Source organism: Punica granatum, chromosome 4 (assembly GCF_007655135.1).
Source record: "Punica granatum isolate Tunisia-2019 chromosome 4, ASM765513v2, whole genome shotgun sequence".
Lineage (NCBI taxonomy): Eukaryota > Viridiplantae > Streptophyta > Magnoliopsida > Myrtales > Lythraceae > Punica > Punica granatum.
Window position 1 is genome coordinate 29659113 of NC_045130.1, and position 12703 is coordinate 29671815.

Here is a 12703-nt window from a genome sequence, read left to right on the forward strand (position 1 = left end):
TGTATGGTTAATATTATAATGTTTCACTCTAACCTTTGTCCTGTATCTTTCATAAATTAACCTTTGCCCTGTACCTTTCATAAATTAAATGATCTTATACTCTCCTCCATAAGGCTAGAAGGGAATCCTTCCCAATCCACATTGAGAGAAAAAGACGGCAAAATCCGGCTGATCATAACAAGTTTTCGCCCCTCTCATCTGACCAGTGCTGTGGCCTGAGCTAGCTACATATAGAGGAACCTTCGTTCAGGAAAAATCTGCCCCCTGCTAGTCAGCAACGCTTGCATATCAACTTAAAGTTGATTGCAGAGAAAACCCGAAATATTGAAATGGCTGCAAGAACTAGCTGCTTCTTCCTGCTGGCAGTGGTGCTCGCTCTTCTGGTTACTGGCTTTAAGTCTTCATCTCAACCATTGCTCAAAGCCGACCAAACGAATCTTCATATATAATCTCCGTGACTTGTTTAACATATTTGGATAATATAAACGGTGTACTAGTTATTGGGCATGAAGAGGCTCTCGAGTTTTCGTTTCCCAGCAGAGAAATTTCCAAGAATCTTGCTTCTTCTGTCTGTCATTTTCACTTGCCCTTTTCTATTTGAAAATGTTTAGCGGCCGGATCCTGAAGACAAAAGCTGCGGGTCTGCAATGTCGTACTGTAGACGAGGTCAAGACTGGAGACAAATGCTTTACCGTTAGTCAAAGTTTCAAACTCACCGAATCTTCCATCCCCAGCCGGGGACCAGCCCCACCGAGTGAGGTCGCCTGCCAGGGAGCAGCCGTTGTTGAGTTGCCCCATCTCAAACGGAAAAAATAAACTTTTAAGAAAAGAATTGAAAAATATAGAGTCTTAAAAGACATCATTTTGCTTTTATTTATTTCCTTTAATTTTTATGCATCGCATCAATATTTTGTGACGGTCGTTTGACATTGCATTATTATTTGATTGATTGAAGTTTTAGGCACTATTTTGATGGTAAAAAGCTTTTGGAGACCAAAGTGATAATTGATATAACTATTCAAAAATCGAATCGAATCAAATCAAATTGGTAGTTAACTCTAAGGAAGGGGAAAATTGAAATACAGATTGGTTCAATTTTTACTTTCATTTTTTAAAGAATAGGGTTTAATGAATGTTCCCAAGATAATCTCGTGTATCTTACAGTTATGTATATTAGTTGTATATTAGGTAGTCCCTGATTTTCCTAGGTAGCGTAGCGTACTGAATTTATGGGATATTTTCTGGGATACTTCCCTCTTTGTATTTGGCTTCTCCTATATGCACACAGACGTATAGTAATGAGAATCGACTTTTGTCCGTCATTGCCGTATCAAAAAATTCTAGATGGTTTCATTGATTCACCATGTCGAACGGCAGTACCTCTACCGTCGTCAATATTTTCGGTCTTTCCTCCTCCAATTGCCCAAGCAATATTCTCTTTCTTGCCAGCTCAATGGCTCAAATTATCTCACCTGGTCGCGCCTAATGCGAACGGCTGTTCGTGCGGAGAACAAATTGGGCTTTGTTGACAACACCATCAAGGAACTGGCTACTGTTAACCTGAATAAAGACCACTGGAGCATCGTCAATTCTATGATTGCGGACTGGATATCAAACACCTTGGAGAAGACTTTGCAACTGAGCATCGCGTGCATTGAAGACGCAAAACTTCTTTGGGATGACCTGAAGCGACGGTTCTCTCAGGACAATGAGACCCGTATATACAGCTAAAGTCCAAAATCTGCCTCCTCAAGCAAGAACAGAGGACGGTCTCTGACTATTACTCCCTGCTTACGGGATTATGGGTGAGCTTGATCAGTTGTTCGAATGCACGATTTGCTCTTGCGCCTGCACATGTGGAGCCACGACGGATGGAACACTCACCAAGAGAGAGAAAATCTCATCAGTTTCTCATGGGCCTTGGTCCCAAGTTGCCACAGTTTGTTCGAATATACTTAATGTTGAACCATTTGCATCTCTCAGTCATATCTTCTCTATGGTCGTTCACGAAGAACGACAAAGAATTGTAGCTCGTTCTCAAGAGACACAGGACATAGCGACTTTTTTTCGCAAAAGAGGGAATGACCGTCAAGCCAAATCCTTCCCGTCTCAGCAGTGGCGGTCGGGTCCAGTGTGATTACAGTGGTAGACCTGGGCACACAAGGAGCACATGCTACAAACTCCATAAAAGACCCCCCGCAGGTGACAATTTGCAATGCCAGAAATCTGGAAACCGAGAGCAGCGTTCTATGGCCTAGGACTCGCAGTCCAAAGGAACAGGGCTGAGATGCCCACCTAGCAAGAATCCCAACAAATCAGCTGACCTAGGCTCGTATACGGGAGGCAGAGGAGGTCAGCAGGCCAACGTAGCCCAGTTTGCAGGAGGGAGCAGTTCAACCCAGTCGGTCGAATAGTTCACTGGGCTTCCCTTCACGGAGGCTCAAATTCAAAGGTTGCTTAGTATTGCCGGGCCCGATGATGATGTCGAGCCTCATACCGGTAATGCCTCTAATTTTATTATCTGTAGCGATGACTGAATATTGGATAGGGTGCCTCCAGAGAGATATTAGAGGTTGCTCGAATTTTTTGAGGAATATGGTATCTATCGGCGGGAATTAATCGGTTTTCATTCTTAACAGACGCACGAAAGTTAATCTTGGAGAAATTTTTAAGATTTCTGGTGTGTTATTAGTTCCGGATTTTAATTGTAACTTAATCCCTGTGACGTAATTATCAGCTCAATTGAATTGGAAAGTGACTTTGACCCTAATTTATGTCTCATACCGGACCGCACCTCAAGGAGGATGATTGGAATAGGTGAGCTCACCGGTTGGGGTTCTATCTTGGGTGGTGTGTGGCGTCTACTGGAGTCACTTTTCATGCAGCGTCCGCTAAGATCAGTGATGTTTAGCATAGAAGACTTGGACATCCATCTCACTGAGTTCACCTTGAGGGAATACCCATAGACGGGCTATCAATTCAGTATGTGAGGTATGTCATAAGGCCAAGCAAACTCGGTTTCAATTTCCAGTTAGCTTGAATAAAGCAAAATTATTATTTCAGTTGGTACATTGCGAAATATGGGGCACCGGTGCTCTCTCTTCCGGTTACTCTCACAATGGCCAGTCGCTGTAAGGTGTATTTGTTTCAACTTAATCAAATAAGTGCTTAAAAGTTAGTTATAAAAGAGAAAATGAATGTAAGAAAGAGGGAAAGATGAGAGATAAGGTAGAAAATATGACTTAATGAAATAAGTCATTTTTCACTTATTGATGCTCTTTTATCTCTCACAAAACTTTTCTCATACTTATTCATTCCTCCCATCTTCCTATACATTTCTCCTCTTAACTAATTAAGTGCTTAATTTTTAAACACTTTATTTATCAAACACCTACTAAGTCTTCTTTTTAGCCATCGCTCAAAGGTGCCCGGACAAATATTCATATTTAAATCTTGATAGCGCCATCAAGATTTACTAATCATCTTCCTACTTCCAACTGACTTTGCTCTGTTTTGGATCAATCAGTCGAGTAACTAAGCAAGTGTTTATCAAATTTTTAGGACTTAAGAGCGATTCGCTGAGCCAAATAGTTTCCGTTGATTCCAGTCTGGACAAGGCATCATTACATCTGTACTTCAGCGAAATCATCTGGGAACACTGCAGATTTTTCATACAAGCAATGAATACCACACCCTTCCTTTTATTCATTAATCTATCAGTCACTCTGGTTTAGTCGGTATCTGACGTATCAGCAAGTGATCTTGTTCAGCCACTGTACTGTCTAATATATCTATTAAGTTTCATCGAAATGAACGGTTTCAATATTTGCCCAACTCAAATTGACAATTTATTATTAAGTTATGTACAGTTCTTTTCTTTGTTATATTTGGTCATAAATGATTGCAGTGGTTCTGAGTTCGGACTTACTATTGAACATCAATAAGGGGGGTTCCAGATGAACTTGGACAGATTACTTTCTCAATATTCCGGCAAAGAGGACTCCCTGCAATGTGTACCGAAAAAACACCTCTATTATCCGCTAACCAAACTGCTTGGTCTTCTCTTCTCTATTAGAGTTGGGTTGAAGTAAAGCAGCTTCTTCTTGTATTTGTCTCATCAAGTGCTGCCTGCAGGGCCTCCAATACTAATTAGTGTCTTTAATGACAGCAGCTATTTGTCAAACCAGAAATATGTGTCAGTTCCTGACCCAATTTCATGCTTTATGATTCAACGCGAGTATGAAATTCGGGAAGGAGAAATGTGTCATGTCATGTACATATATGATCGAGCTCTAAAGATCCACAATGTCCCTGCTGCCTTGAGTTGCTCTATTAAATTGTATCCTTGTTTTTCCTCGCAATTTTCCATCTTTTTTTTTTGTTTATATTTAATCAACACATGAAATTTGGGAAGGAGACAAAGCGTCATGTTTTCGCAGACCTCGTAATAACTCTAGACGCTGGTTTGTTCGCATCATATGCATCGGAAGTTATGAGATGCATCGATCCATCCAGTTTTGTGCCTTTGCTGAATGTGAAGTGCCAATTTGCTGAAGCTGATGTTGTGTTATATCATCGACTAACCATTGGGTCAGGATCGACACTTATGCACTAAGAAGGACTACATTTATGGTCCCTCGTTGACTCTTTTAAGCTCAGAAATCCAGGTTTCATCATCAAACCCAGATTTCGAGTTCTTGCTAAATTCGGCGAAGAAATTCGCTTCTTACCATGAATGCACTCATGACTTGCTTCACATGTTGGAATGAAAAAAGAAAAACATTGTAATTCATCTACCTTATTTTAGTACATTTCCATATCATTTCATCATAAGGAATGTCAAGTTGGAGTTCGCCAGAGACCGGCAATCAGCCTCGATTTGCTAGTACACACTTCATACAATTTCATTTTAGTTGTTTGTTTTTCTGGTTAATATTATAATGTCTCCCTCTCCCTATTTCCATTGTCTTGTTCTTATTTATAAGTTAGCATTGTAAGCACTTCAGGTTTTTCCTCCATTAGAATAATAAACCCCGTCTCTTCCTATAGAGGAGTCCGCCGTAGCTCACTAAATAGAAGGGAATACTTCCCAATCCACATTGTCAGAAAAAGCCGGCAAAATCCGGCTGATCATAACAAGTTTTTGCCCCTCTCATCTGTCCAGGACTGAGGCCCAACATCGCTATATAAAGAGGATCCTTCTTTTGAGAAAATCCATCCAGGTGCTAGAAGAGGAGAAGGAGCTAGGGAGAGTAAGCAACTCTTGCATATCAACTCAAAAGTTAATTGCGGAGATAACCCGGAATCGAAATGGCCGCAAGAAGTAGCTTTTTCTTCCTGCAAATGGCGGTGGTGCTCGCTCTTCTGGTCACTGGCTGTAAGTACTCTTCTTTTCAGCCATTGCTCAAAGTTGATTGGGCAAATCTACGTATATAATTTCTGTAATAATTTACTTGTTTAATGGGACCGGCTAATATAATAGGTGTCCTGCTCTCGAGTTTTCATTTTTCGAAATTTTCCTGAAACCTTGCGTCCCTCTTTGTGTCATTATTCATATTCCTTTTTCTGTTTGAAATGCTTAGCAGTCGGGATCCTGAACGCTGAAGCTGCTGAGCCACAGTGTGATACGGTGTATGGTGTCCAGCCTGGAGACACATGTTTCTCCGTTATTGAAGCGTCCAAACTCACTGAATCTTTCTTCCTCGGGATCAACCCTAACATCAACTGCGACAAAATCTTTGTCGGGCAGTGGCTCTGTGTTGCCGGCAGTCCGAACTAAACGCAGCACGTTTGATCTTAAGGATGCCAGCCTTAATTTCTAAGGCGGCTTGAATAAGAAGAATTAAGCCTCTTCACGTATTGATGTAGTTTAATATGTTCTATTGCTCAATTTGCCTCCATGGAGCTTACTGCCATTGTGAGATGAGTTGTTGTCTGTTTTCCAAATCTAATTGCTGAATGAGAATCCTTTGTCTTTTGATTTCCAAATTGCTCCCTTTTGCTTTGAATTGCATAATTCCATGAGGGAATCCATGTCGGTATCTCCACCATCATTGTCCATTTGGACTAAAATCATAGCTGCTCACGTTCTCATAGAAAGTCACAAGGAGAGCCTAAATCATTGCAGTTGGACTACAAAACCAATTGCGGAAACTAAGCTAATCACACTCATCGGACATCAGCAGTGATTAATGGAAGAAAAGGCCTAGAGAAACTGCCAGCGCTTGACAGCAGAAAAGGTTGGGCAGATTCAAGCCTTCTTTGTAGATGTTGAGTAATGGACAAGTGAGATATGGAAGCCCATTACAAAAGCTATAGCCTTGAACAAGTTGCAGGCACTCGAATTCAGTCATATAAGCCAGCGAACTCAATCCCTATGGCCGGGTTGCAACTCCCCCTCGATTTAAAAATTATCCTCCTCGCTACTTCCATGCGGCCTTGCTCTGTTTTTGATCTATCAGAAAGTAACATAGTCAGTGTGATGTCAAATTTTTGAGGACTTGAGAGCGATTCGCTGAGTGATAAAGATTGTGCTGGTTCCAGTCCGGACAAGGCATCATTACATCTGTACTGCTGTGAAACCATCAGGGGACACTGTAGAATTTTTATACAAGCAATGAATGCCACACCTTGCCATTTGTTATTAGTCTAGCAGCCATTCTGGTTTTATTCAGTATCTGACCTTTCAGCAAGTGATCTGTACAGCCGCTTGTACTGTCAAATATATCTATTACGCTTAGTCAGTTTCATTTTTTGGCCACCTTGAATTGACAGTTTACGATTAAGTATCATTCTTCTGTTTGTTATTTTTGGTAAATTAATGAGTGCCGTGAAGTGTAGAGCAGTAGCGTACACCTTCACCTGTCAACCAAGAGGCTGCAGCTTGCAATCTGCAACTTACAGGTCCGATTCTTATGTTGGGACTACTAGTGCCCTTTGATGAAATACTAGGATTTCCGTTCATTATACTAGCTAGCTCTATGGGCCTCTTTGTAACGGAAAGATATATATATATATATATATATATTAGCAGAGTCGTCGGATTGTTCTGATCCACATGGAGATTGAAGTAATTTGTTAAAAAGAAAACTAATGCAGTAAAATGCAAGAATTCGAACACAGATTCCACTGATGTCTTGGTCTTGTATCACAGGGCCATACATCCAGGCTTCACATCGATCTTCCTTTAGGACTCGTAGTACAGAGAGACGAGGATCACTTTGCCCAACTAATCATTTATGAGAAAAGGTGCTGCTCGTACCTCATCTGGCAAACTTTCAAAACCAACTCAGCACCAACACCGTCATAACATTTGTCGATTATCTGTTTCACGAGTTTGGTCATGCATTTAGCACAGTTGTCAAAACTGAGAACGGTGTTACACAGGGCGTGGCCATAACAAGCTGCATCTTAATTTGGAGACTGGGTGTGGTCATTATAGCACCGGAGGTTGGGTGTCTTAAGTAGTCCTTGAGAACGTACTGCAGGCCATTAGAAGGGAAGAAAAAAAAAAAAAGACTTGAGTGATCGATCGAGCTCCTTCGAAAGGGACTTTCTCAGAATGTTAAATAAATTAATATAATATGTCTAATTTTTTCACCTCAGATCCTCACAGCATTAATAAAAAAATAATAAAACCACGTCATATGAGGTAACCTAAGTCATTTTACAAGGTTACATATATTTTTGTAATTTTCACAGAATTCTTTATCGCACGATCAATGGTTAAACTAGGCAATTCAGGATTGATGCACACATCTAATATTCGATCTTACGAAATGCTTTCCTGTTTATTCAGTTTGATACATTTGATAGATGTACTTTTGATGAGCTTAATGAACTGATGCTTCGCTTCTCCAGCTAATGGCAGCAACCTACCTATGCTAATTCCATGTCCAGAGTTTTGAATCTCTCTCGTGTAACTTATTTCAACAGTCATTTGGAACGACCAATCAAATTTACCAGAAATTGCTAAAGTGAAAGCCACCCCAGTATAATCTTGACGGCATATACCATCAAGAGGGGAGACACCTGCTATTAACGGTTTCAATTTCTGCCCAACTTGAATTGACAATTTGCTATTAAGTTATGTACAGTTCTTTTCTTTGTTATATTTGGTCATAAATGAGTCCAGTGGTTCTGAGTTCTGACTTATTATTGAACATCAATAAGAGGGGTTCCAGATGAACTTGGACATATTACTTTCTTAATATTCCGACAAAGAGGACTCCCCACAATGTGTACCGAAATAACACCCCTATGATCCGCTAACCGAACCGCTCTGTCTTCTCTTCTCTATTAGAGTTGGGGTGAAGTAAAGCAGCTTCTTCTTGTACTTGTCTCACCATGGGCTGCCTGCAGGGCCTCCAATACCAATTACTGTCTCTAATGACAGCAGCTATTTGTCAAACCAGAAATATGTGTCACTTCCTGACCCCGATTTCATGCTTTATGATTCAACACGAGTACGAAATTCGGAAAGGAGAAATATGTTCACGTCATGTTCATATATGATCGAGCTCTATAGATCCACGATGTCCCTACTGCCTTGAGTTGCTCTATTAAATTGTATCCTTGTTTTTCCTCGCAATTTTCCATCTTTTTTTCTTGGTTTATATTTAATCAACGCAAGTATGAAATGTGGGAAGGAGAAAAAGCGTCTTGATTTCAGAGACCCCGTAATAACTCTAGATGCTTGTTTGTTCGCATCATATGCATTGGAAGTTATAAGATGCATCGATCCATCCTGCCTTGCGCCTTTGCAGATTGTAAAGTGCCAATTTGCCGAAGCCGATGTTGTGTTATATCATTGACTAACTATTGGGTGAGGATCTACACTTATGCACTAAGAAGGAAGGACTGCATTTATGTTCCCTCGTTTACTCTTTGAAGCTCAGAAATCCAGGTTTCATCATCAAACCCAGATTTCGAGTTCTTGCTAAATTCGAGGAAGAAATTTGCTTCTTACCCGTGGATCTTTCTACTTGGGTTGTCCAAGAGACGTGAATGCACTCATGACTTGCTCCACATGGTGGAATGAAAAAAGAAAAACATTGTAATTCATCTACCTTTTTTTAGTACCTTTCCATATCATTTCATCATAAGGAATGTCAGTTGGAGTTCGCCAGAGACTGGCAATCAGCCTCGATTTGCCAGTACACACTTCATACAATTTCTTTTAGTTGTTTGTTTTTCTAGTGAATATTATAATGTCTCCCTCTCCCTTTTTCCTTTGTCTTGTTCTTATTCATAAGTTTATGATCTTATTAGCATTGTAAGCACTTCAGGTTTTTCCTCCATTAGAATAATAAACCTTGTCTCTTCCTATAGAGGAGTCCGCCGTAGCTCACTAAATAGAAGGGAATACTTCCCAATCCACATTGTCAGAAAAAGCCGGCAAAATCCGGCTGATCATAACAAGTTTTCGCCCCGCTCATCTGTCCAGGACTGAGGCCCAACATCGCTATATAAAGAGGATCCTTCTTTTGAGAAAATCCATCCAGGTGCTAGAAGAGGAGAAGGAGCTAGGGAGAGTAAGCAACTCTTGCATATCAACTCAAAAGTTAATTGCGGAGATAACCCGGAATCGAAATGGCCGCAAGAAGTAGCTTTTTCTTCCTGCAAATGGCGGTGGTGCTCGCTCTTCTGGTCACTGGCTGTAAGTACTCTTCTTTTCAGCCATTGCTCAAAGTTGATTGGGCAAATCTACGTATATAATTTCTGTAATAATTTACTTGTTTAATGGGACCGGCTAATATAATAGGTGTCCTGCTCTCGAGTTTTCATTTTTCGAAATTTTCCTTGAACCTCGCGTCCCTCTTTGTGTTATTATTCATATTCCTTTTTCTATTTGAAATGCTTAGCAGTCGGGATCCTGAAGGCGGAAGCTGCTGGGCCGCAGTGTGATACGGTGTACGGTGTCAAGCCTGGAGACACATGTTTCTCCATTACTGAAGCGTCCAAACTCACTGAATCTTTCTTTCTCGGGATCAACCCTAACATCAACTGCGACAAAATCTTTGTCGGGCAGTGGCTCTGTGTTGCCGGCAGTCCGAACTAAACGCAGCACGTTTCTTCTTAAGGATGCCAACCTTAATTTCTAAGGCGGCTTGAATAAGGAGAATTAAGCTTCTTCATGTTATTGTTGCAGTTTATTATGTTCTATTGCTGAATTTGCCTCGATGGCTCTTACTGCCATTGTGAGATGAGTTGTTGTCTGTTTTCCAAATCTAATTGCTGAATGAGAATCCTTTGTCTTTTGATTTCCAAATTGCTCCCTTTTGCTTTGAATTGCATAATTTCATGAGGGAATCCATGTCGGTATCTCCATCATCATTGTCCATTCGAACTAAGATCATAGAAAGCCACAAGGAGAGCCTAAATCATTGCAGTTGGACTACAAAACCAACTGCGGAAACTAAGTTAATCACACTCGTCGGACATCAGCAGTGATTAATGGAAGAAAAGGCCTAGAGAAACTGCCAGCGCTTGACAGCAGAAAAGGTTGGGCAGATTCAAGCCTTCTTTCTAGATGTTGAGTAATGGGCAAGTGATATATGGAAGCCCATTACAAAATCTATAATAGTTGAACAAAATGCAGGCACTCAAATTCGGTGTTATAAGCCAGCGAAGTCAATCCCTGTGACCGGGTTGTAACTCCCTCTTGAGTAAGGGACGCGCGACGGACGCGGGTGAGAAGGAGTCGCCACTTATTGTTTACGATCCGTAGGTCGAGGGCCGTTGAGTCGCCCGGATCTAGGGGTACGGGGTACACCTAAATGCTAAGGCAATGGTCATACGGAAACGAAAATTCCAAATTCGGGGGTTCTATTACGTGCGGGTCTATATCCCGCACGCCCTTTCGGTACTCTAGTTTGCTAGGCTTGCCGTTTTGTTTATTTACCACGTGATTTAGGGTTGCACTTGACTCGCCCGTTTTGACACCGTAAAGTCGATGAATTGATCAAGTTGGGCCAAGAACACGAAAGATGAGTAGGCTTGTGCGTCGAGGAATCGGTTCACTATCCTAACGTTTACAGTTCATCAAACCACGGCGATCGACTCCCTGCGTGAACCGAAACCGCGAGTATTCGAGCTTACTTGTCTCTAGGTATTAATAGACCGAGAGGGAGTTACAACCCGGCCACAGGGATTGACTTCGGTCTTATAAACCACGCTACTTCCATGTGGCCTTTGTCATGACTCGAAATTTCAACAAAGTTTCCCTGAATTTTCTCGATATCCATTACAGCACATAAATTATTCACATAAAAGCATGTTTTTCATAAACACGCAAATATATATGTAACCAATCCAGCAAACTCTAATATCTATATACATCTCAAGAGAGTACTTTTTCTTACTAACATCAGTAACTCAACTAAACAAAAGTTTCAAGTCATGACATATTTATAGCGTTTTGCATGAACTTACTACCTATACTACAAGTGGGCCTAGCAACAAAATCCTTCATGTTGGTTCCTGATGTCCAAAAAGATTTTCCCGTGCTGCTAGTCTAGCTCCTAGATCATCTGAAAAAATATATGCAGGAGGTGAGCTGTATCTCAGTGAGTGTTAAATTCCACAATAAAATGAAGTATCAGACTTGTTTATGCATTCATATGAACAATTAGTCATATCACCTTTTCAAAATGCCTAATGCTATATATGCTACTTTCCAGCCTCAAACCGTTCTCTTACCAACCAATTCAATATTACATAACCCAAGCAATCATTCTTAAGCAACAAATAATAGCCACAGGGTCACAATACTTGCGACAGAGTTTCAATGGTACCGTGACCTCGCACACATATCCACAAGCTCCTCATTTTATTTCTCATAAGCTGGGGTTACCCGTTATCATTCGACAATAGGAGTCTAGGCATCCCTTTTGTATCCCGTTAGATTAGCGGTCTGGGCGTCTTTTTTGTATCCCGCCGGATCAGCGATCTAGGCGTCTTGTCCCGCCAGATCAGTGGCCTAGGCGTCCCTTTTGTATCCCGCCGACTCAGCGGTCTAGGCATTCCTTTTTGTATCCCACCCAATTAGCAGTCCATGGCTATAATCAATAATATCACCACACCGCAATTAACAGAATTCATTTACAATAATTCCTCAAAATCCTCATACTATCTTTATTCAACTTATCTCATTTAAACAAGCATTGATATAATTAATTTAAGATTTAGTTTCATTCTATAGTGGAATAAAAATACTCAGAAAGACTCCCAAAAGGATAACTCAACGAGTAGAGCCTTCGGGTGTATAGTCTCAGTCTCCTTGGCCCCCATTAAGTTCAAGCATAAAGATTAGATTATATACCAAATAAGAGCATAAATATACATCAATTCAACTCCCTTGTTCCTTCATTTATATAGCTATAATATAAGACTTTCATAAACAAATACACCCCTATCTAATTAGTTACTTCTCATCATCTCCAACTTGTACCTTGTTCCAACTACCACCAATAACGAGGAACCTTTTTCCTTTGACAAAACTAACTTACAACATTAGCTGGTTTCAATCTTTCTCGAATCACCACTGAAACAATTCCCCATCCTATATTTCTTTTAAACAATTTAATGGAGATAAATCGTAAATCAATTACTTTTATAAAAGTAGATCAATAAACAAGGAATTTCGATAGTAAACTCTAGAAAGACAATTTTCCATACTCAATTGATCACTATTCAACAGAAA